The following is a 23,021-nucleotide window of genomic DNA, read 5'->3' as shown; positions in this document are numbered from 1 at the left end:
GTACATGCAAGGCATGTGCTGACCCAGGTCCCATCCCTTACAACACATGACCCCCTTGCGAGCAATCTTAGAAGCCCTGACCCAGCACAGCTAGGTGTAGCCAGAATGGTCCTGAGCACCGCCAGGGTAGCCCAGATAATCCCTGGTACTGTAGGGCCTAAGCATCCTCACATCCTCTCATCCTTGGATCCTTACACTGAGCCAACAGGCCAATTGGCCTAGTATCTTAGGACATAACCTCAGATTTTCTGAGGTCAGAGGCGTTGGATTAACTGGTTTTCATTCTACTCATGATAATTCTTCTTTTTTAATGCTTGTCACTCTGGACTGGAAGCACCTTTGAATTGAAGCACCTTTTGGATTGGGCCCTTACCCTACCTGTTGTCTACCCCAGGGGTTTTTCTTTCACTTCCAATAAAGACCCCTGGTCTCAGGGAGAAACTCCCTTCTGGTTTTTTGTTTTTTTTGTTTTTTGTTTTTTTTTTTCTCTCTCTCTCCAACTAGTCTATCTGCTTGGCTAGTATCTCTTGCTAGTAAGTGGAAGGCTTGTGGTGGAATTTTCCCAATATTTCCTGTGTCAGTGTTGCTTCCAGACCTACGTCTCCCCAGTCCCTTGGGATTTGAGGCTTTCACTTCACAGAGGGATAGTGCATGTGGCCAAACTGGGTTTGATACCCAGCTTCCCATATGGTCCAGAGCATGCCAGGATGATCTCTGAGTACAAAGCCAGGAGTAAGTCCTGAGCATCCAAGCATGTTCCCCAAATAAAAAGCAAAAATTATAACAAAAGAAAATCTCAAACAGGATAAGAGTGGAGGTAAGAGGTGGAGCCTTAGGGTAACCCTGAGGACCACAGTGGCTTTAGGAAAACCTCATGTCTCACCTCCAGAGCAGGTTCAGCAGAGCAGGCCAGCAACAGTCATGTGTCTACAATCAAGGCACTAGAACACTGCATCTCTATAACTTGATCCACTGCTCCACAGTGTCTTGGGAACTACAGCTTTAATCAAGTGAAACAAACATGTTATATTATTATTTCACTGTGTATTATTTTTTGGGCCACACTCTGTGGTGCTCAGAGGTTGCTCCTGCTTTGTGCTCAGGAATCACTCTTGGCAATGATCGGGAGACCCTCTTCAGTACCCAGAGTGAGGACTAGTTTTGGCTGCATGCAAGGCAAGGGAGAACAGGCTTAGAAAACAGCAAAGGATTTTTTTCATTTGCATCATTTTTCTTGGAACAGAATTATGGATGTCTCTCTGTAAATTCCGGAAAATGGGAGACCTTGAAATTATTAGCGAGCAAGTCTGGAAAGTGAAAATTATTGTGCAATCTCTGTTCTGCTTAATTAAAATGTGTGTGAGATGGTTTTTTTTTTTAATGGTTTCTGGGTCACACCCAGCGGTGCTAAGGTGTTACTCCTGGCTGTCTGCTCAGAAATAGCTCCTGGCAGGCACGGGGGACCATATGGGACACTGGGATTGGAACCAATCACCTTTGGTCCTGGATCGGCTGCTTGCAAAGCAAACACTGCTGTACTATCTCTCCGGGCCTGTGTGAGATGGTTTTTAAGGAGCAGTAGAAGAGTTTGAGAGGTCACCAAAACCATGTTCTGATCTCCTAGAGGGCTGATAGGCTGAAGAAAGAAGCCTTCTAAGACTTCTAAGATGCTTAAGTCCTAAGCCCCACAAACTATGACTGCCATCCTACAAGACAAGTGGGACTGTCTTGTGACAAAGACTTGTGAGAGGGGGAAGTTAGCCTGATCATCTAGTAAGCTTGACTCAGTTACAAGAGTCTGTCTAAGAGGGACATTGGCAGAAATGCAGAAGAAAGTAGCAAAGGGAGGCAAGAGAGATAGTACAGCAATTAGGGCATTTACCTCGCATGTGGCTGACTTCAGTTCAATCTCCAGCATCTATATGGTTCCCAGAGTCTGCCAAGAGTAATCTCTGAGTTCAGTGTTGTGTGGTCAAAAACAAATAAGCTAACAAAACAGTAAAGAGTGTGTGTGGGTGAGAAGGACAGGGAGATGGCTCAGAGAACTGAGCACAGACTTTGCCTCAGGAATCCTGGCTTTGATCCCTGGATCTCCATATTGAGACACACTAGGAGTGACAATCAAGCACTGAGCTGGGAATCTTAGAGTGTAGTTCAGAAAGAAGGAGAGAAAGAAAGAAAGAAAGAAAGAAAGAAAGAAAGAAAGAAAGAAAGAAAGAAAGAAAGAAAGAAAGAAAGAAAGAAAGAAAGAAAGAAAGAAAGAAAGAGAGAAAAAAGAAAGGAAGGAAGGAAGGGAGGGAGGAAAAAAAGAAAGAAAGAAGAGAAAGAAAAAAGGAAGGTAGAAAGGAAGAAGAAAGAAGAAAGAAAGAGGGGGTGAAAAAAAGAAAGAAGGGAAGGAAGAAAGGAAGAAGGAAAGAAAGAAAGAAAGAAGAGAAAAAGAAAGAGAAAAAAGAAAGAAAAAGAAAAAATAAAAAGAAAGGAAGGAAGAAAGAAGGAAGAAAGGAAAGAAAGGAAGGAAGAAAGGAAGACAGGAAGAAAGGGAGGAAGAAAGGAGGACAGGAAGAAGAAAGGAAGGAAGAAAGTCAGGAAGGAAGAAAGAGAGGAAAGAAGAAGGAAGGAACGAAGGAAGGAAGGAAAAAAGGAAGGAAGAAAGGAAGGAAGGGACAGCAAGACTACAGAAGCAGAGTTTCAAGGGATGCATCCATAAGTCAAGGAATGTCTGCAGCCTTGGTCAGGTAGAAGAACAAGGAATAGATTCTCTGCAGGAATCTCCCAAAGAAGCAACCCCAATGCCCTCACTGCAACTTGCCTGCATTATCCCACATTAGCTGTGAACTATGGTGCTAAGTGTTGAATTAACATGTTAACCCAGACAGACAGACAGAGACTGGCCTTCTGTCTTGCAGAAATAGGAGCAAGTCCATTCCTATTATTGGGAGCCTTTTCCTGGGTGGAAATCTGGTGCCCATCAGAGCAGATGGTGAGAGAAGTACAGTCATGAGAAAAATCAGAGACCATGAGGAAGAGAAACTAACCATAGCAAAATGCTCTTCCTACTGGCCGGTTGGCCCCTCTCTTAGCCATGGTGATTGCAGAGCAAGCAGCTTCTATTTCCTGGCTCTGCAGGATTATAGTAGTGGCCTGAGGGCTGAGGGGTCCTAGACCTCTTCGCTATCCTTTGAAGGACAAGCTAAGGCCACCAAGGAGATGCTGGGATAACTGGACTGGATGAAACTTGCAAGTTGCACTTAGATTTATCTCATGAATTTTGGGGGAGGCGATTATTTCTAGGGGATTATATATATATATATATATATATATATATATATATATATATATATATATATATACACACATGAGGAATTGCCAAGGTCTCCACTTGTCTCTCTCCCACTCAGGTTAGCAATGCCCTGGGCTGAGCCCAGAGCTTGCCCGCAATGCAGCTCACAAGAACTCTGGGCTGGAGCTAGAGAGGGACACAGGGGGTTGGAACAGGCTGGGGTTCTGGGGTTCATCCTTGGTACTGAGTGCTTCCTGAAATACTACAGGAATGATTCCTAAATACCACCCAGAAGTAACATCCAAAACTGAATTAAAGGAGCTCTGGGATGGGGCTGAAGAGGGATAGAGGGGACTGGAGAATGCTGGGATCCCAGATTCATCTCTGACCATCCTGGAGCACTGCTGGAATTATCCCTGAATATGACTCAGGAGTAGCCTCCACCCAAAGCTGAACAAAAGAATCTCTAGACTGTGGACCATATCCTTCCCAGGTAATAAAAGGGGACAATAAGCAAGGTCAACATTCAGCCCACTTACTGCTGATGGTGGCATAGCCTGGTGCAATGAGGAACGGGGTGCACACAGCACTATTGGGCTCTATTGGGGACACATTGAACTAGCCCCCGACCCTGGCTACTGCTATCAGGGCAGAGAATTAACTAGGGAATCCCCTGGCAGACATAGATAGGGACAGTCACCATCCAGGGGGCACCAGGGACAGAAACACAGAAAAGTTTCCTTTGTGACAGTTTAGACCTACTTCCAGGAAGCCAAGGAAATTTATGGAAGAAAGTTTTGTGTGAAGAGTGGTGGGGTGGAAGCAGGGTTTGTTGCAGGTCACTGGCAGCTTTGGCCAACCAGACTCAAGCCGAGTCCTCATGTAACCGATTTACCTAGGGGTTGGTGACACCAGGACTTTTTTCCCTACCAGTCCACTTGCTACTGACCTTAAATGAATTTGAGAGCAAAAATGGGTTGTAGAGATTGTGTGTGTGTGTGTGTGTGTGTGTGTGTGTGTGTGTGTGAGTGGCCAAGGCATCTGGTTTATAAGCATGAGATTTCAAGTTGGATACCTGGCATTTCCCACATATGCCTCACTTAGGCAGCTCTACTGTGTGTATTCCAAGGCAGTGTGCAGTCTCTGGCATTTCTCAGCTGGGTGTGTGGGAGACTTACAAGGGAAGTGTGCCATCCCCTTCGAGCATGACAGGTCGTGTATCCCTCACATTTGTGTGTGTGCTACAACTGAGTGAGCAGTACAACCGTGTGTGTGTGTGTGTGTGTGTGTGTGTGTGTAGTTTCCTCACCATCTCCCAAGCAACAGCACTAACAGCAAACATGAATAAGGAAAGGGAATTTCAACACAGAATAAGGCTACAGTGCTCAGAGCTTCTTGACTCAGATGCTCCAGAGCCAACTGAAAGCACAGACATGTGGGGTGTGGGAAGAACTGAACTCAACTGGGTGCTGCTTTCACCCATCAAAAGATGGCTGGAGGCAGAACCTTTTCCTGTTGTTGCGTTGTGTTTTTGCAAGGCACCCTGGGAATGTTCCTGTTGTCCAAGTGAGCCAAGTGAGTGTGTGCACTGGCTGAATTGAAGTTGTGCTTTTGCTTTTAGTTTTCTTTTGTTTGTATTTTTTTTGGGGGGGAGGGTCTCACCTGCCAGTGCTCAGGGCTTACTCATTGGCTCTGTACTCAGGAATGACTCCCAGTGGGCTCAGGAGACCATATGGGATGTTGGGGATCAAATTTGGGTCATGCAAGGGTGTGTGCCATGCAAGTGTGCCAAGCAAGGCAAGTGCCCTCTTTGCTGAACTAGAGCTCTGACCCCAGTCTGGGAATGTTTCTATCATCCAAATGAGTCTGTGTGCTGGCTAAGTCAGAGTGTTTCTGGTTTGATTTGGTTTGTTTGGTTTAGGGCAGAACAAGTACCTAAACCCCTGTACTACGTGTCTGGCCCCTAGAGATACATATGATGCTCATATATCACTTCATCTTTTTCTCCCTGGAGCTTTCTTTTCTTTTTTTCTTTGGTTTTTGGGCCACACCCGGTGTCGGCAAGCAGAGGTTCTTTGCTCAGAAATTGCTCCTGGCAGGCTCAGGGCACCATATGGGATGCTGGGAACCCAGGCCCTACTGCTGTGCTATTGCTCCAGCTCCCCCCCCCCCCAATGCAGTTTTGAAGAATATAATCTGATGGAATACTAAGCAAAGGCCTCTGGTTTGGAGGGGACATTTCATTGTTTGACCCAGCTCTGAAAGGCCCATTGTGACCCATCATGAGATTTTTTTGTCTCGAGCAGAGGGCAAGACACTTGAGCCCATAAACTCTACTTGGCATGTCCAGTCAAGTCTCCTAATCCACCCCCTAACCCAGGAGCCTATGAGCTTGTTCCTTGTTTCTCGTTGTCTTGGCACTTTCTTGTGATCTGATGAAGACACACACAGAGCAAAACACAGATGAAAGGGGAACATTGAGCCACAAGGACCCCTACAGCCCTGTCTTTCCACTGCCATCCAGTGAACTTCCACAGACACTGCCCAAGACCCTTTGGGGGACTTTGGGGGGACTTTGGGGGGATTTGAAACAGCTCTGCGGCAAACTTCCCTACAGCCTCACAGCTAAGTCTCCAGTTTTGTAAATCTTTACTGGGCCAGTATTATGTGAACATGAGATTGCCAAGGAAAATGAGTCAGATTTTTAATCCCTCTGCTAGAAGAGAAACAAAAAAAGAAAAAGAAAGAAAGAAGAAAAAAGGAGGCTGGCAGACCATTACACTTTTCATTACTGAACCTTTACTCTTTTCATGACCAGTTTTCAGAACAGTAAACCCGCCCACGGCAGAGCTTTCACTCCAGGTTATTCATTATTACTCCCTCTATAAAGTCTCTTGGGCTAGTTCCTTGATCATTCCCCTTTCATCTGCTTTCAATGATCCCAATGCTTCAATTTCAGGAAAGCAAGGGTCAAGTTTTCCCACAGTTGTCCTAGTTACAAATATTGGCATCAAAAGTAACTGCAACTTCGCTTTCTCTTGAAAGTTCTTTACTGGTTGGGAAGTGCCTTCTGGGGAATGAGAACTGTAGGAAGTGTGAGGTTAGCAACTGGTGCAGCCATTCTGGAAAAAAAAAAACAGTAGGGCATTTCCTCACCAACTAAAAATAGACCTTGCAAAGACACAGCAAATGCACAACTGAGTATCTATTTGAAGATGATGAGATCACTTGAGGAACTTGAGGCACCCAGATGTTTATTGAATTTCTGAGTATCTCTGACAGCTAAGAGATGGAAACAGTTGATGAGCCCCTCGAGAAAGGATCAGGTTAGTATTTACGCATAATAGAACTCTACTGGCTGCCAAGGAGAGATGCCAGATGCCATTTACCATCCGAAACAAGATGGAAGCAGTCATGTGGAAGAAATCCAAATGGGAAAGAGAAAGAAGGAACTTGCCGAGCTATAATTTTACAATAAAATGTTTTCAACACAACAACAAATAAACTAATCAATGAATTGGTTCAGAGTGATAGCACCACAGGTAGGGCATTTGCCTTGCAATCTTCCCACTTGGGTTCAATCCCTGGCATCCCATATGGTCCCATGATCCTGTCAGGAGGGATTTCTTTTCCTTCCTTCCTTCCTTCCTTCCTTCCTTCCTTCCTTCCTTCCTTCCTTCCTTCCTTCCTTCCTTCCTTCCATTCCTTCCTTCCTTCCTTCTTCCCTCCCTCCCTCCCTCCCTCCCTCCCTCCCTCCCTTCCTTCCTTCCTTCCTTCCTTCCTTCCTTCCTTCCTTCCTTCCTTCCTTCCTTCCTTCCTTCCTTCCTTCCTTCTTCCCTCCCTCCCTCCCTCCCTTCCTTCCTTCCTTCCTTCCTTCCTTCCTTCCTTCCTTCCTTCCTTCCTTCCTTCCTTCCTTCTTCCCTCCCTCCCTCCCTCCCTCCCTTTCCTTCCTTCCTTCCTTCCTTCCTTCCTTCCTTCCTTCCTTCCTTCCTTCCTTTCCTTCCTTCCTTCCTTCTTCCTTCCTTCCCTTCCTTCCTCTCCTTCCTCCCTTCCTCCCTCCCTCCCTCCCTTCCCTCCCTCCCTCCCTCCCTCCCTCCTCCCTTCCCTTCCTCCTTCCCTTCCTTCCCTTCCTTCCTTCCTTCCTTCCTTCCTTCCTTCCTTCCTTCCTTCCTTCCTTCCTTCCTTCCTTCCTTCCTTCCTTTTGCTCAGAGATTACTCCTGGCTCTGCACTCAGAACTTGCTCCTAGTAGGCTCAGGGGACTATCTGGGATGCTGGAGATCGAACTCAGATAGGCTTTATGATAGGTAAGTGCCCTACCCCATGAGTGATTTCTGAGTATAGAGCTAGGAATAACTCCTGTGTGCCATATGCTGTGCTCTCCACCCCCCATCAAAGAGTAAGTGCTTCCTTTGGATGAGAACCAAAGGCATGATAAGGCCTTGAGGGGTGTGAAAAAGAGAAAGGATATTGGGGTTGACCCAAGAAAATGTAAGGAAAAATATAATCCTCATTAGTAACAGACCAATATTGCTTCTCTATGACAAGCATACCAGACTTATGTAGACTGTTAGTAATATGGCATTTGATCACGGAGTGGATGGGAGCTTCTGGGGTCTGGATCAGGGTTGAGTGCATGCAAGGATTTTTTTTAATTATGAGAACAATGATGCAAAGAAAGAGGACAAGGCAAAGTTACAGTGGAAGGACAATCACCCATAAACAGAGTTCTCAGAAGAAATCACTTTGCTGATGCCTAAATTTTGAACTTACAGTCAAAGAACATTAAGAAAAATAAAACAGAACCCATGTACAATTACTCTGTCCACAAGTCCCCAGATTGTAGTACATTATAACTTTTCTTGGCAGTACACCAAGCAATATAAGGCCATGAAATTTATGTGACTCCTTAAACATTGGAGGCATAGTATTTTTATTTTTTTTAACATTTTTTACATTTTCATGCACATGCATATTAGTTTAAGTTAACATCAAAAGTTTAAGTGTTGGGGCCGGGCAGTGGCACAAGAGGTAAGGTGCCTGCCTTGCCTGCGCTAGCCTTGGACGGACCACAGTTCGATCCCCCGGCGTCCCATATGGTCCCCCAAGCCAGGAGCAACTTCTGAGCGCATAGCCAGGAGTAACCCCTGAGCGTTACCAGGTGTGGCCCAAAAACCAAAAAAAAAAAAAAAAAAAAAAGTTTAAGTGTTTTTTTTTTTTAAGGTTTAGAGTCAAAGGAGCACAGTAAAAATGGTGTTAGAGTGGCAAATATTGTTTGCATAGGCCCACCAAAATATGGGGGACATGGAAAGGAAAAGCCTTGGCCTAAATACAAGAAGACCCTACCCCTGAAGTTTCCTGGCATAAGACTAACACTAGGCTCCAGGCAAACTAGTTTGTTCAATCCAAGTCATTGTCTGTAGTGCCAATACAGTTTTATTTTTCACACAGTCTCTATTCTTGGTATCAGGTTTCTGTACATGCAAGGATTTTTTTGGGGGGTTGGACCCCTGATTTCTTAATGTAGAACCTCTGAACATTGACAGGAGTGGCCAAAACAAAGCAGAACAAAAAACAAGTACCCTACTTACTGTCACTGTGTCCCTTGACTGAGATTTGAAACTATACTTTTGTTGTTGTTGTTGTTTTTTGGGGCCACACCCAGTGATGCTCAGGGTTTACTTCTGGCTATGTGCTCAGAAATTACTCCTGGCTTGGGGACCATATGGGAAGCTGGGGGACTGAATCGCGATTCATCCTAGGCTAGCGCCTGCAAGGCAAATGCCTTACTGCTCTGTGCCACTGCCCCGGCCCCTACTTTTTTTTTTAAAGTCTATTTAAAAACCTTGATTACAAAGTGGTTCATGACTGGGTTTCAGTATTAAAATGTACATCACTCTTCACCCATGAACATTTTCAGTCACCAATGTTCCCAGTTTCTCTCCCACCCTCCTCCCCACCTGCTTCTTGATAGACATTTAACTTTCTTCTCTTTCTTTCTCATCCTTTTTTTCTCTTTTTTTTTTTTAATTTAAACACCTTGATTACATACATGATTATGTTTGGGTTTCAGTCATGTAAAGAACACCACCCATCACCAGTGCAACATTCCCATCACTAATGTCCCAAGTCTCCCTCCTCCCCACCCGACCCCCGCCTGTACTCTAGACAGGCTCTCCATTTCCCTCATACATTCTCATTATTAGGACAGTTCAAAATGTAGTTATTTCTCTAACTAAACTCATCCCTCTTTGTGGTGAGCTTCCTGAGGTGAGCTGGAACTTCCAGCTCTTTTCTCTTTTGTGTCTGAAAATTATTATCTTTTTTTCCTCTTTAAGTCACTGAGTTTGCACTATTGTTTCTGAAGGGGTACCATGTATATAATTTTATCTTTATTCAACACCCAATTATTGTCCAGAGTGATCAGTTCCAATTAGCATTGTCATAGTGATCCCTTCTCCACCCTAACTGCACTGCCCCACTATTTGTGACAAGCTTCCTATCATGGACTGGTCCTCCTGCCTCTCTTGTCTATTATCTTTGGATATTATTATCATACTATATTTTTATATCCCATAAATGAGTGAGATTATTCTATGTCTATCCTCCCTCTGACTCATTTCAATAAGCATAATATTCTTCAGATCCATCCATGTATAAGCAAATTTCATGACTTCATTTTTCCTAATAACTACATAGTATTTCATTGTGTAGATGTACCACAATTTCTTCAATCACTCATCTGTTCTCAGGCACCTGGGTTGTTTCCAGATTCTGTCTATTGTAAATACTGCTGTGATGAACATAGGAGTACAGAGGGCTTTTTTTGTCTTTTGTTTTTATGTTCCTAGGTATATCCCAGGAGTGGTATATGGTTGGATCATATGAAAGCTCAATTTCTAGTTTTCTTAAAAATACACATATTGTTTTTCAAAGTTGGACTAGATGGCATTCCCACCAGTAGTGAATAAAAGTCCTTTTCTCTCTGCATCTGACTATACTCTTTTTATTGTTTAAAAATAACATCACCTATTAATTATTGGGCCAGAGACTCAGAGAGACTGAGAGAGAAAAAAATAGAGGAGATAGAAACAGACAGAGAAAAAGAGAGAGAGAGAATACATGAGAGGTGGTGCTTTCAGTGGCTAAGAGCCTGGTTTGATCCCTGTACCATATATGGTCTCCTGAGCACTAGTAGGGGTCACTCTTGACATTCATAGCGTGGCCCCAAGCCCAAAACAAACATAGAATGAAAATAATAATATATATCTTGGGCCAGATATAATACTCAGAATACTTTGTATGTTCTATATCATTTAATTTCAAAGGTAGCAATGATGCCATTTTCATACCAGGAAACAGAAACATGGGGAAGCTAAGTGACTACTGGCTCATGACCTCAAAAGAGCTAAATGGGAATTGAGACAGTTAGTGATACTGTGAGACTTGTGGTGGAAATGATGTTACTTCACTGATGGACCCATCTGATGTCCTCCACCTCCAATCCCATCACTCAACTCTGGCCTTCCACCTCTATGTAGTTCCCTACATGAAATCAACCTTGTTCTACTTTAAGCAAACACTTCAGAAACACAAGAAATGTTCGTAAAATTCATTGAAAGAGGATACCAGGACTAGAGAGATAGTACAGTGGGCAGAGCATTTGCCTTGCAAGTGGCCAAACTAGGTTTGATCTCCAGCATCCCATCTGGTCCCCCAAGAGTACACAAGAATGATCCCTGAGCTATCAGTAATTTCTGATCATTGCTGGGTATAGTTCCCAAACCAAAATAAAGTAAAATAAAATTAAAGATATTAATTAAGAGTTGCACAGATTTGGGGACTGAGACTATCTCAGCCAGGGAAGCTGAAGGGAAGGGAAGACTTGGTGTGTGGCTGGGTTAGGGAAGTCACTTCATTATAAAGCACCTGCATTGCATGAGTGATGTCCTGGTTTCCATTCCCTGCCCCACAAAGACACCATAAATACAAGTTCAGGATGCTGCTGTATTCTCCTATGTGACATGGGTCCTGGGAATGGATAATGGGCCAGAGATGTTCACCCCACTGGTCCCCCAAGCCTGCCAGGAGTTATTTCTGAGTGCAGAGCCATGAGTAACCCCTGAGCACTGCTGGGGTAAAATAAAATAAAATAAATAAAAAAATGAAAATACAGAACATGCCATGTGTCTGAAACAAACCAACAGAAAAAACATTCTAATTAAATTTTTGATGCAATTGGATGTTTTCTACAAAATATTTTCTGCAATATTCTACAAAATATTTTTAGAAGTGAGTTGCTTTCATCAACTTCCTCAGAGTTCCCAGTGACCTTGTCCATGCCAATATTGATCTTGCTGAAAGCTGGCAGCCCACCTGCTTGGTGAGTCTGTGCCCTGGGACTGGTGGTCTGTCTCAGTAGTGAGACCACTATCTGAGCATAGTCCCAGAGAATCTCAATAACAGGTCATTCTGTATTTGGGGGGGGAGGGTGGGCCACACCCTGTAGCTCTCAGGGGTTACTCCTGGCTCTGTGCTCAGAAATTGCTCCTGGCAGGCTTTGGGGACTATATGGGATACCGGGAATCGAACCCAGATCTGTCCTGGGTCAGCTGTATGCAAGGCAAACTTCCTACCGCTGTGCTCTCTCCAGCCCCCCCCTTCTGTATTTTTAAAAGGTAACCCTCTCCCCCCAAAAAAATAAATCCCCAAAACTCACTTATTTACTAGAAAAGAATCCAGGCAAGTAAGTTCCAAGGTTTTTGGTAGTTTTTAAGGACTGGTTTTGTTCAGTCCTTTTAACAACTTTGTTGAAACATTTTCTTCCTTCAGTATACTACAAACACATTTACGACTTAAAAAAAAATGTCCCAACCTATGTTAACTATTAACAACAAGCTGTGCTGATACTGAATTTGACTAAACACTCCAATATCTTGATGTTTGGTATAGCATTTCTCATGGGTTTTGTTTGTTTTGCATAACGGGGCCAATTATTTTTTAAAAAAGTCAACAAACGGATGCGGGAAAAATAGTACAGCAGAATGGGCATTTGTCTTGCTTGCAGCTGAGCACCCAGGTTCAATCCCTGGTACCCCATATGGTCCCCAACAAACTTCGCTAGAAATGATCCCTGAACATAGAGCCAGAAGTAAGGCCTGAGCACTGCTGGGTGTGGCCCCCAAACAAACAAGAGTTAACTGACTGAATACTCATCCAAACTTCACTGCTTTTTTTTCTTCCCAGGCTTCCTAATGATAATTACAAATAAAAATAATAGCCAGTTTTTAAAAATGAGCCAAGAAACAAGTTCCATGTTTGGAGAGTTTTTACTCTACAATAACCATAAGGACAAGCAGCCGACAAGCGGCAGACTGCTTTTAGTTAATTGCTATTTAGACTTAAACACCAGCAGGAAAATATAACCAGATGTTTTCAAAGAGGAAAGAAGTCCCGAGTCCATGGAGATATCTGTTATATAATAATATCCTCACTGACTTATCTATTTAGGGACTCAGTCAGAAACCCATTTCGTTCTTTGCTCAATGCACTGAAAACACTTCCTTTTAAAGGCAAAAAAAAAAAAAAAAAAAAAAATCCTTTCAACCCCACAACAAACCCACGACAAAATCTCAACAATCCAGTAAGGCACAATCTACATGTCCGGGAAGCCTAAATAAGTATTAAAAGAGAAATTCATCCATCAAAGTTCATCCTGCCCAAGAAATGCGAATACTCCAAGGTCACTCACTCCCCACCCACCCCCCGAACAGGGGCCATCTAGAACTTTCTTTATGGGGTAGCAAAAAGAAATCCTGTGGCTTGAGGGTGAAACCTGTTGGGTCTCACTCAACTCGACCCCGATTTACAAAACAAAATAGAGAAAGAACTTACATCGTGGAGTCCCAGAGGTAAGGCTGGTTCCCTGGCCGGGCCCGCAGCCCACAGCCTGGCCACGAAGCCTTCCCTGCAGCTTTGACAGCTGGTTTAATGTGCAAGGCTGGATGGAATGTGTGGTCTTGCATTTGGCTGTGCTTTTCCGTTCGCAGAGGGCCGCTGGCCCCGGTCGTAGCCATGGCAACCAGGACGAAGCTGCCGGCCTGCCTGATTCATTAACTACACAGCAGGGAAGAGAACCTGGCTAGGAGGGCCACCGTGGGCCATGCTCTTTGGGGCAGGCAGGAGGTGTGTGTGTGTGTGTGTGTGTGTGTGTGTGTGTGTGTGTGTGTGTGTGTGTGTGTGTGTGTGTGTGTGTTGTGTGTGTGTGTGTGTGTGTGTGTGTGTGTGTGTGTGTGTGTGTGTGTGGCAGGGAGCTGGCTTACTTACCAAAATGCAAAGCTTCTGAAAGGATCTCAGGAGAGCAGGCTGCATGCTGACCCCGAAGGACAATGGAAAAAAGTCTCTATTCATGGGAAAGGAGATGGATTGAGGAGACAGAGCGAGTGCAAGATGCTGGGATGCGGCTAACTTCTCAGAGTTCTTCATTTCCTTCTTCTTGGCCTGATGAATTGTTGCGCAGAGCAGCGACAGAAGAGTTTTAAAACTGCCCTTTGCGAATGGTTCCAAAGAGAAAATGAACTGGCTTCCTCCTTACCCAAATGGGGTCCTGTTCTTATTGGCTTCTTTCCTTCTTTCGTTCTTTTTTTTATTTTTAGTTCATTTTATTTTTAAAGATGTGGCCAGTCACCAAAGCAAATCAATATGCAGAAATGATTCTGGCCTTATTAACTGATGAGGCCCCACAAAATACTAGGAAAAACCCGAGGGTTGGAAAAAAGCCCTGCTAATTAGAAACAGCAGAAAACTAGAGTAATTGATGTGTCGAGAGCAAGCAAATTAGTCAATATTTGACAGAGAACCTGGTCAGGGAAGTGGATTCTTTTATTTATTATTTCTCCAGTTACTATTTTTCTGGCAAACCTTTCCCCCTCTGCACTCATATGCACCAGGCCAGGAAGTTTTAGGGGACAGCTGAGATGAAAGTCAAGGTTCCTGGCTTCCAGGAAATTCTACTATAGAAAGGGGATTATGTAAGTGAACTGGGTGTAAAGATAGGCCGGGTTCAAAGAAGGGAATTTGGAGCAGGCCTGGTAGCAAGGTACTGAACAATTGTCATAATCAAATCAATGTTGCACTCTTGGTTTTTTGTTTTTGTTTTTGCTGTTGGGGAGAATGGGTGGAAATTAGTTTTTTTGGACACACCCAGTAATGCTCAGGAGTGACCCCTGGTGGTGCTAATGACGAAAGTGGCTGCTTTCTTTATTTTTTCTTTTCTTTTTAGTTTTTGGGTCACATTTGGTGACGGTGCTTAGGGGTTACTCCTGGCTCAGTGCTCAGAAATCACTCCTGGCACACTCAGGGGACCAATTGGGATGCCAGGAATTGAACTCTGGTTCGTTCTGGATCGGCCGTGTGCAAGGCAAATGCCCTACCACTGTGCTATCATTCCAGCCTCCTGATTTATTTCTTGTTCTCTCTGCCTCATGCCTCCACCCTCATACCCAGAGTATTTTATTTTAGCCATGTTGCATATATATTTATTTATATATATTTTAAATAAAAAAAGCTTCAGATAAAACTGGAGCAATATTACAGTGGGTAGGATGTTTGTCTTGCACATGGCCAACACTAGATCAATTCCTGGCATTCCATTTGGGTCCTCTACTTCCAGGAGTGATTAATGAGTGCATAGCCAGGAGTAATCCTTGAGCACCACTAGTACGGCTCCAAGCCAAAACCAAAGACTAACCTGGGGCTGGAGCTATAGCACAGTGAGGAGGGCTCTTGCTTTGCACTTGGAAGACCCTGGTTCAATCCCCGACATCCCATAGGGTCCCCGAGCCTACCAATATTAATTTACGAGTGCAGAGATAGGATTAACCTTTGAGTATCACTGGATATGGTTCCAAAACAAAAGCCAAAAATACAAACAACACAATAAACTTTACATATGATTACACCCGTTGTTCTCCCCTAAAAAAACATTGTAGCATAATAACCATGATGATTATACAGTTAAATACAATAACACTTGATTGGGGTCTTCAAGGATGGCTAGTGTTTGAGCAACCAAGTCAGAGGGGAGAAGACAGCCACACCTCTAGAGAGGGGACACACACATATCATCTGCATTCTCTGCTGGTCTCCAGGATCAAGAACTCAGGCCATTTAAAAATAAAAACAAAGATAAAAAACAACAAAATAAAACATAAACTAACTGGAAAGAAGGCTTAGAGATGCAAGTGCACCAGGTCTATTCTGCAGTCTTGAATGCCAATGACTGGTAGAAGATAGAAAGGGAGACCCCCACATTCCACTGTTAATGGTGTTGCTTCAGCAGAGCAAGAACAGGAACCGTCAGATCAGAATTGTGCAGTATGGACTTGTGCCTGCATCTTGATCTAGTCCTTTTCTGGAAGGGATGGGGAGTAGTTGCCACAACTAGCAGTGCTCAGGGACTGAACCTGGCTCTGTGCTCAGGTGTCCCTGGACCATACATGATGCCAGGGCTTGAACCCAGATTATAGTAGCCACAGCCATGTGTAAGGCAAGTGTCTTCACATTTGTGCTACTTCTCCCACCACTCCACCCTTTCTTTTTATTTTATTTTATTTTTGCCACAACCAGTGGTGTTCAGGGCTTACTCCTGGCTCTGGAATTACTCCTGGTGGGGTCTGGAGAACCATATGTGGGACTGGTATCAGCAGCTTTTTCACTGTCCCGTCGCTCTTGCCCCTGACCCCTTCCATTCTTGAACATTATCATTCAAATACTCAGGGCTTCTGTTCCCTTTATTATCAGTAAAGTGAGGATAGCCCCAGAGAGAGGGGAGAGAGAGAGAGAGAGAGAGAGAGAGAGAGAGAGAGAGAGAGAGAGAGAGAGAGAGAGAGAGAGAGAGATAGAGATAGAATTTCATTGGCCAGTGGTGGCTGGGAGAAGCCTGGGTTCAAGAGAGAAAGAGGGATACAAAGCAGGCAGCATCTCTCTGATGTTTTATCTCCTACCCCCCATAGACTGACAGGTACTGCTCTGCGCCTCCACCCTAAGGACAAAATTTTTTCCTTTTATACCCGGCATAACAAGGGGCATGCCCAGGGGACATGACCAAGTTCAACTGTTATTACAGAGGACATATCCAAAGGGAGTGTCCATATCTAGTGAGAGTATCCAAGGGAAATGTCAAAGTCCAACTGCAATTACATCAACAAAGGATAAAGGAAGTGATGTCATTGGAAGGACACATGAGGACAGAAGAGGGACAGGGCAACCATGGTCCTTTTCTTTCCAATTTCCTGAACAATGGCGGCGAGCATGGATTTAGCCTCTTTCCACACTTTTCTCTCTTATCTACCTCTAATGTAGAGATGGGCTCACTCGACTCCACCACTGACAAGATCCTCAAGGACCATGGCTGTGGGATCCAGAGAGGATTTTACTTTTCTGGATGACCTCTCCTGAACGTGGAGTTGAGTTGCCATGAAGGACAGTTGAGGCCACTGGGAGCAATAGGACAGTTGTGGGTTTGTCTTGCTGGTATGAAACTTGGCAGAAGTGGCCCAGTCTGGGATCGGGCAGTGTAGACAGGGCCTCTTTGGGTGCTTGTGCTTGTGGCAGATATAACTTATCAAGTGACTGTTGACTGGGGCACTAACTTACCACTGGGGAAGACCTCTCTCTCTCTCTCTCTCTCTCTCTCTCTCTCTCTCTCTCTCTCTCTCTCTCTAATTGCCTTCCATTTTGAATGGGATTTTGTTCCACCTCTGGAGTGCTCAGGGGTTACTCCTGGCTCTGTACTCAGAAATCACTCTTGGCAGGCTCGGGACTATATGGAATGCTGGGGATCAAACCCTGCTAGCTGCAAGCAAGGCAAACCTACCCTCTATGCTATCACACTGGCCCCTCATTACTCTTACTTTAAAAATACACAAATTTGATTGATTTACTATTGGTAAATTTAGGAGTAGGACTGCATGCCTGGAGATATGTATAACCTCACCACATCTTTGCCAACAGTCTAACACTATCCCACTATCTAATTTTTCCCTCACCCATTCTTCTCCCCATCTGCCTTCCCTTGGATAACTCACATATTTTTGGAGGTATCTAGGAGATGTCTTTGTGGTGTTTTGCCAGTTTGTTGGCTTTTACCTGATTATTCATCTTCCACATAGGCCTGGAGCAATCTTTTTTCCCTTCACTTCTTTTTCACTCAGCAGTGTCACCTTGATTCCCACTAAAGGTGGTTACAAAAACACCCATTTTTGTGGGACCCACAAGATAGCACAAGGGTTACAGAGCTTGCCTTGCCTGTAGCTAACCATGGTTCCATTCCTAGTTCAATCCTCAAGACTGAATATAATCCCCTTTCTACTGTCAGGGGGAGATCCCTGAGCACAGAGCTAGGAGTAAGCTCTGGTTGAGATCAGGTGTGGTCCCAAATCTTAAAACAAAACAAAATCCAATTTTGTGTGATTTTCAATATTGTAATAGTCTTCCAGTGCCTACAGTTTATCCATCTTTATTTAGCCATCTGCCAATGGTTGGGTAGGTGATTCCATGTCTAACTACTAGAATGATGCTGATGGGATTTAGAGAAATTAGTGTATTGCTGGATCATAAGCTAGATCTATTTTGGAGGTTGTTATCCATTCTTTTTCTTTTTTGTTTTTTGGGCCATGAGCTCTCTGTATGTCTTCTGGACCTGCCTTCTTGGTCTTGAGACATGGTCTAGGCTAGGGGATAAGGCACTTGGCTGGTGAGTGGCGGCCTTTTCCTATCCAAGAAGAATCCACAGGGGTTAACTTCATGCTTACAAAAGAATTCCAGTGAAATACATCAGCCAGGTCCTGCAACAAGCAGTTTAATGGGCACTTTTTATTTATGAAAGGAAAACAGAGTTTCCTCCCAGGTATGTGCAAGACTCAGAGTGAAGAGTTAGGATGTTGTTACTTTCCTGGCCCAGAGTGTTAATGTTTGGCTGGTCCTATCTCCTAAGGAAGCTTCCCTTCCTTAAGAATCACACCAAAAGGGACATTCCAGCAGAGGGCAATCTTCTGGTGCCAAAGCTAATACCAAACCCAACACAATTTTGTGTCATTTTTTGTATTTTCATTAATAACCTTCTCTTGACATCTGAAGCCAATGCTCCTTAAATTTCTGAAGCAGAAAACTTTGCCCCTCTCTGGCAATACTATTGACCCATGGAGCTGCTATGTTAGGTCATGTTTTCTGCTTATTGTCCAAATCAGAGACCCTACATTTATTTGACCTACTGTGAGGTAGAGGCCTTTGAAATAGTTCCCATTTGTACCAGTGATTTCTCTGCCTTTCATCTGGCTTTTCCCCTCCCCCTAGAGGGAGGGACTTTGGAGCATAATAAAGGGGAGGCAGGATAGCTGATCAGAGAGCTATCACCTAAGCTTGTGCTTCCACTTGGTGGAACGTCTAGCTTGTGAATGAACAGCTTGCAGTGCGAGTTTTCTTGCCTGCTAAAACATATCTGTGTGGATTATTTATTGTGGGGAATTACAGCTAACTAGCTTCTCCTATCCTCCCTGAAGAGGGGTATGGGTTTCCCTTTTCCTTCCTTGGGAACGGTGGAACATTCAACCTGTCCAGCTACAACCTACTGTGTCCTTTTCAGAAAAAAAGAAACCACTCAGTGCTGCCCTATTTTTTTAAACAAAGAAGTAGAAACACCCCTCACAGGACCCAACTCTTCTCAATTGCACCTGAAGCTACTTTTATTCGCCCTCCCCATTTTTTCAGTTCACTTTGGGAAGAGATTATAGTTTACTTTGGGAGACAGGTATAGACCAAGATTCTTTTACTTCAATTCAGAACCTATTGTAGTTGTTTTGGTTTCTTTTCTTTTTTTTTTTTTTTTTTTTTGCTTTTTAGCCACAAATGGCAGTGCTCAGGGCTTACTCCTGGCTCTCTGCTCTGGGAATATCTCCTGGTTGGGCTTAGGGGCTGATGTGTGGTGTTGGGAATTGAACCCAGGTCAGCTAGGTTCATAGCCTTACCTGCTGTGCTGTCTTTTGGCCTGTCTTTCGATGTCTTGACCTTGGGTAGCAGCAAACATATGTTTTGTTTCTTTCAAGTCTACTTGGCATCAAAAATTGTCTTAAAGCTAGAAACAAATTGGAAATGGTCCTTGTAATGATTTGTCCATGAAAATTATTTTGTCTATCTTTGATCTCTTACATATTAATATTCTGAGTTCCTGTTCCCACTTAGCTTGGACATAATCATAAACTGACAACTGACTGATCCCAAGCACAGTTGTTCCATCTCGTTATCAGAACGCAGAGATTCATTCATCCAGGTCAGCATCACCACCATCCCTTGCTGGAAGTACTTGGAGCTTGCAGAGTAGAAGGACATCCTCATCTAGTGGAAGGACACCCTTCACCTACATGGAGGCATATTTTAGAGAAGACATGAGAACATGGGAGGTCATTTGGGTGATCATGATTCAGGTCCCAATCTAACTAGAAGCTCAATTTGTTCAGAGAACTTGAACCTAATCTTGTTCGAGGAACTGTCTTATGGCCCTTCATCCCAGCTGTGAATCTCAGGAGGCCTTAATTTCGTGGGCATTGGTAGCTTGCTCCTTCTGTGCCAAGAGCCCTGTTTGCAAAATCTGTGTCCGAGAAGAAGGAGGAGTAAAAGACTTGGCAAACCAGTTAACCCAGGCATTTAAACAGCGAGTGAAGGGCCAGAGAGGTAATATAGCAGGGAAGTTGCTTACATTACATGAAACTAATCTGGATTTCATCCCTGGCATCCCATATAATACCTTGAGCACTGCCAGGAGTTTTATTTTCTGAGTGCAGAGCCAAAAGCGAGTCCTGCCAGGTGAAGGTCTAAGCTTCCTCCATAAACCAAAAACAATGAGTGAATGGAAAGAGCAGATGTATATCTTTGTGCAGATCTAAGAATTAGAAATTGTTTGGGCCACTGCCTGAATTTCTACCAAACCCAGGCCTTCACTAAACTGGGAATCTTCTCTCAGCTTTTGAGAGGCAAATGGTTGTAATTCCCAGACAGCGCCATAGCTTGATGCATTCTGGGAAATCAGTCAACACAACTCATATTAAACTAGATTTAGGTGACTTGTTTCAGATCTTTTCTTCATTTTGGGCTCACAGCTGGTTATGCTCAGAGATTATTCCTGGCTCTACCCTCAGGAATTACTCCTGGAAAGCTCAGGGAACCCTATGGAATGCTGGGGATTGAACCTGGGTAGGCCATGTGCAAGGCAAGCACTCTACCCACTGTATTAGGTCTCCAACCCCCATCCCAGTTTTATCAGACTCAGGGAATCATACTCATTTTGAGTTGTAAAGAAATGCTACTCTTTGTTAAGCCAGAGTGAAAGGTAGACTCAAGATAAAAAGGATTTGAAAAGAATCCATGGGGAGCGGAAGGGTGTTGGGCCATAGCAAATGCCTTACCCGCTGTAGTATCTCTGCAGTCTTTGATTTTCTGTAACTTCTCATGCCCTAAACGATGTTGTCAAACCACAGCCTAACTCCCCAAAACCTCTGATATTCATAATCTAGTTCCTGTATTGATCAGCTCTCTGTTTTTTTTTAAATGTATCTTTTTTGTATTCCACATATCAGGGTGGTGAAGATGCTTGTGTTGGTCTAGCTTAGCCTAATGCCCTCAAGGATTGCTGTCACTAATAATGAGCTCTGCTTTTTCCTTATGACTCAATGACTTTCAGTTGTGTGTATAGCAATATAATTCAACCATGTATAATAAAATATCAAACAAAATATGATGCCAATAAGAAAATGTAAATGAAGGTTATTAAATCATACAATGTGGATATATATTAACAGGTTATCTATGTTGTACATAATAGTGGGAGGTGCTAATTGTGTGTTAAGTTGGGTGCAAGTTGGTATTTTAATTTTATTTTCTTTACATAGTTAACTAGAAGTGCCACTGCTAATTCATATGGTGATTATGTTCATTTTTTTTGAGGGGCATACTGGAAGTTTTCAGGGGCAATCTGACTTGATATTTGGGGGGCTCACAATTGAAAGTGCTTGATGGGGACAATATGGTATCAGGGCTTCATATGCAAATCCTGCACTTAGCCTATTGGGTTCCCTCCCTCCGGCCCCCCTCCCTAACCCCCTCACCCCCGCTACTTATTTTCCTTTATGTGGTGCTGGGGATAAAACCCAGGGTTGAATACATGCAAGACAGAAGTTCTACTATAGATCTATAGGCAAGTTGGTTCTGACCTAAAGATACCAGTGCTCGCTCTCCATTCTCTTTCCTGCCTCACTCAGATATTCTTGTCATTTTTCTTTCTTTTTTTTTTGGTTTTTGGGCCACACCCTGCAGTGCTCAGGGGTTACTCCTGGCTGTCTGCTCAGAAATAGCTCCTGGGAGACCATATGGGACACCGGGATTTGAACCAACCATCTTTGGTCCTGGATCGGCTGCTTGCAAGGCAAACGCCGCTGTGCTCTCTCTCTGAGCCCATTCTTGTCATTTTCAAAGCCAAAGCAACTCCCAACTAGAAAGTTGGTTAAAATTGTTCCTAGGGAAGAAGCTAAACTGTGATGTACTTTTGTCTCCCAATTCACAATACAGACCAGGCAAAGGGCCTGGGTTGAGGTGTATATGGGGTGCATTTACTGTACCTTCTCTTTCTATAGAGTCAGTGTAAAGAACACAGCCTGTGGTAAGCATTGGGAGGCCTTAACTTTTCTTTTTTTTTTGTTTTTATATATATATATATATATATATATATATATATATATATATAAAATCTTCACCAGAGCAACATTCCTATCACCAATATCCCTATATTAAACTGAGAAGCTTCTGCACCTCAAAGGAAATAGTGCCCAGAATACAAGAGCCACCCACTGAGTGGGAGAAACTATTCACCCAATACCCATCAGATAAGGGGTTAATATCCAAAATATACAAGGCACTGACACAACTTTACAAGAAAAAATTATCTAACCTCATCAAAAAATGGGGGGGGGGGAAGAAATGAACAGACACTTTGATAAAAAAGAAATACAAATGGCTAAAAGGCACATGAAAAATGCTCCACATCACTAATCATCAGGGAGATGCAAATCAAAACAACTATGAGGTACCATCTCACACCACAGAGATTGGCACACATCAGAAAGAATGAGAACAAGAAATGCTGGCAGGGATGTGGAGAGAAAGGAACTCTTATTCACTGCTGGTGGGAATGCCATCTACTCCAACCTCTGGGGAAAGCGATATGGAGATGTCTCCAAAAGCTGGAAATTGAGCTCCCATACGATCCAGCTATACCACTCCTAGGGATATATCCTAGGAATACAAAAATACAATACAAAAATCCTTTTCTCACACCTATATTCATTGCAGCATTGTTTACAATAGCCAGACTTTGGAAACAGCCTAGATGCCCCTCAATAGATGAATGGTTAAAGAAACTATGGTACATATACACAATGGAATATTATGCAGCCATCAGACGAGATGGTCATGAAATTTTCCTATATATGGATGTATATGGAATCTATTATGCTGAGTGAAATAAGTCAGAGGGAGAGAGATAAACACAGAATGGTCTATGGGTTTTGAGAAAAATGAAAAAAAATTGTGTAATGATTCTCAGAGACAAAATAGAGGAGGACTGGAGGGTCCAACTCCTAACATAAAGCTCACCACAGGGATCGTTTAGTGCAGTTACAGAAATAATTACACTGA

General features: G+C 43.5%; 1 protein-coding gene and 1 non-coding gene across 2 annotated transcripts in view; both read right to left on the bottom strand.

Moving 5' to 3' along the window:
- C13H21orf62 (chromosome 13 C21orf62 homolog) overlaps positions 1–13,296 on the bottom strand; it is a 31,120-nt gene extending 17,824 nt beyond the window's left edge. The window contains exon 1 of the mRNA XM_049785819.1: positions 13,173–13,296. The gene's annotated coding sequence lies outside the window, so the exon portion shown is untranslated. The remainder of the gene's footprint in view (positions 1–13,172) is intronic.
- An 8,575-nt stretch (positions 13,297–21,871) lies between these two features.
- On the bottom strand, positions 21,872–22,004 carry LOC126026993 (small nucleolar RNA SNORA51). The gene has a single exon (XR_007502172.1). It is a non-coding gene; the product is annotated as a small nucleolar RNA SNORA51 (small nucleolar RNA).
- Positions 22,005–23,021: the final 1,017 nt, after the last annotated feature.

The sequence above is a fragment of the Suncus etruscus genome, chromosome 13 (assembly GCF_024139225.1).
Source record: "Suncus etruscus isolate mSunEtr1 chromosome 13, mSunEtr1.pri.cur, whole genome shotgun sequence".
Lineage (NCBI taxonomy): Eukaryota > Metazoa > Chordata > Mammalia > Eulipotyphla > Soricidae > Suncus > Suncus etruscus.
Note: the sequence above shows the minus strand (reverse complement) of the source record. Positions and strands in the feature narration are given on the sequence as shown.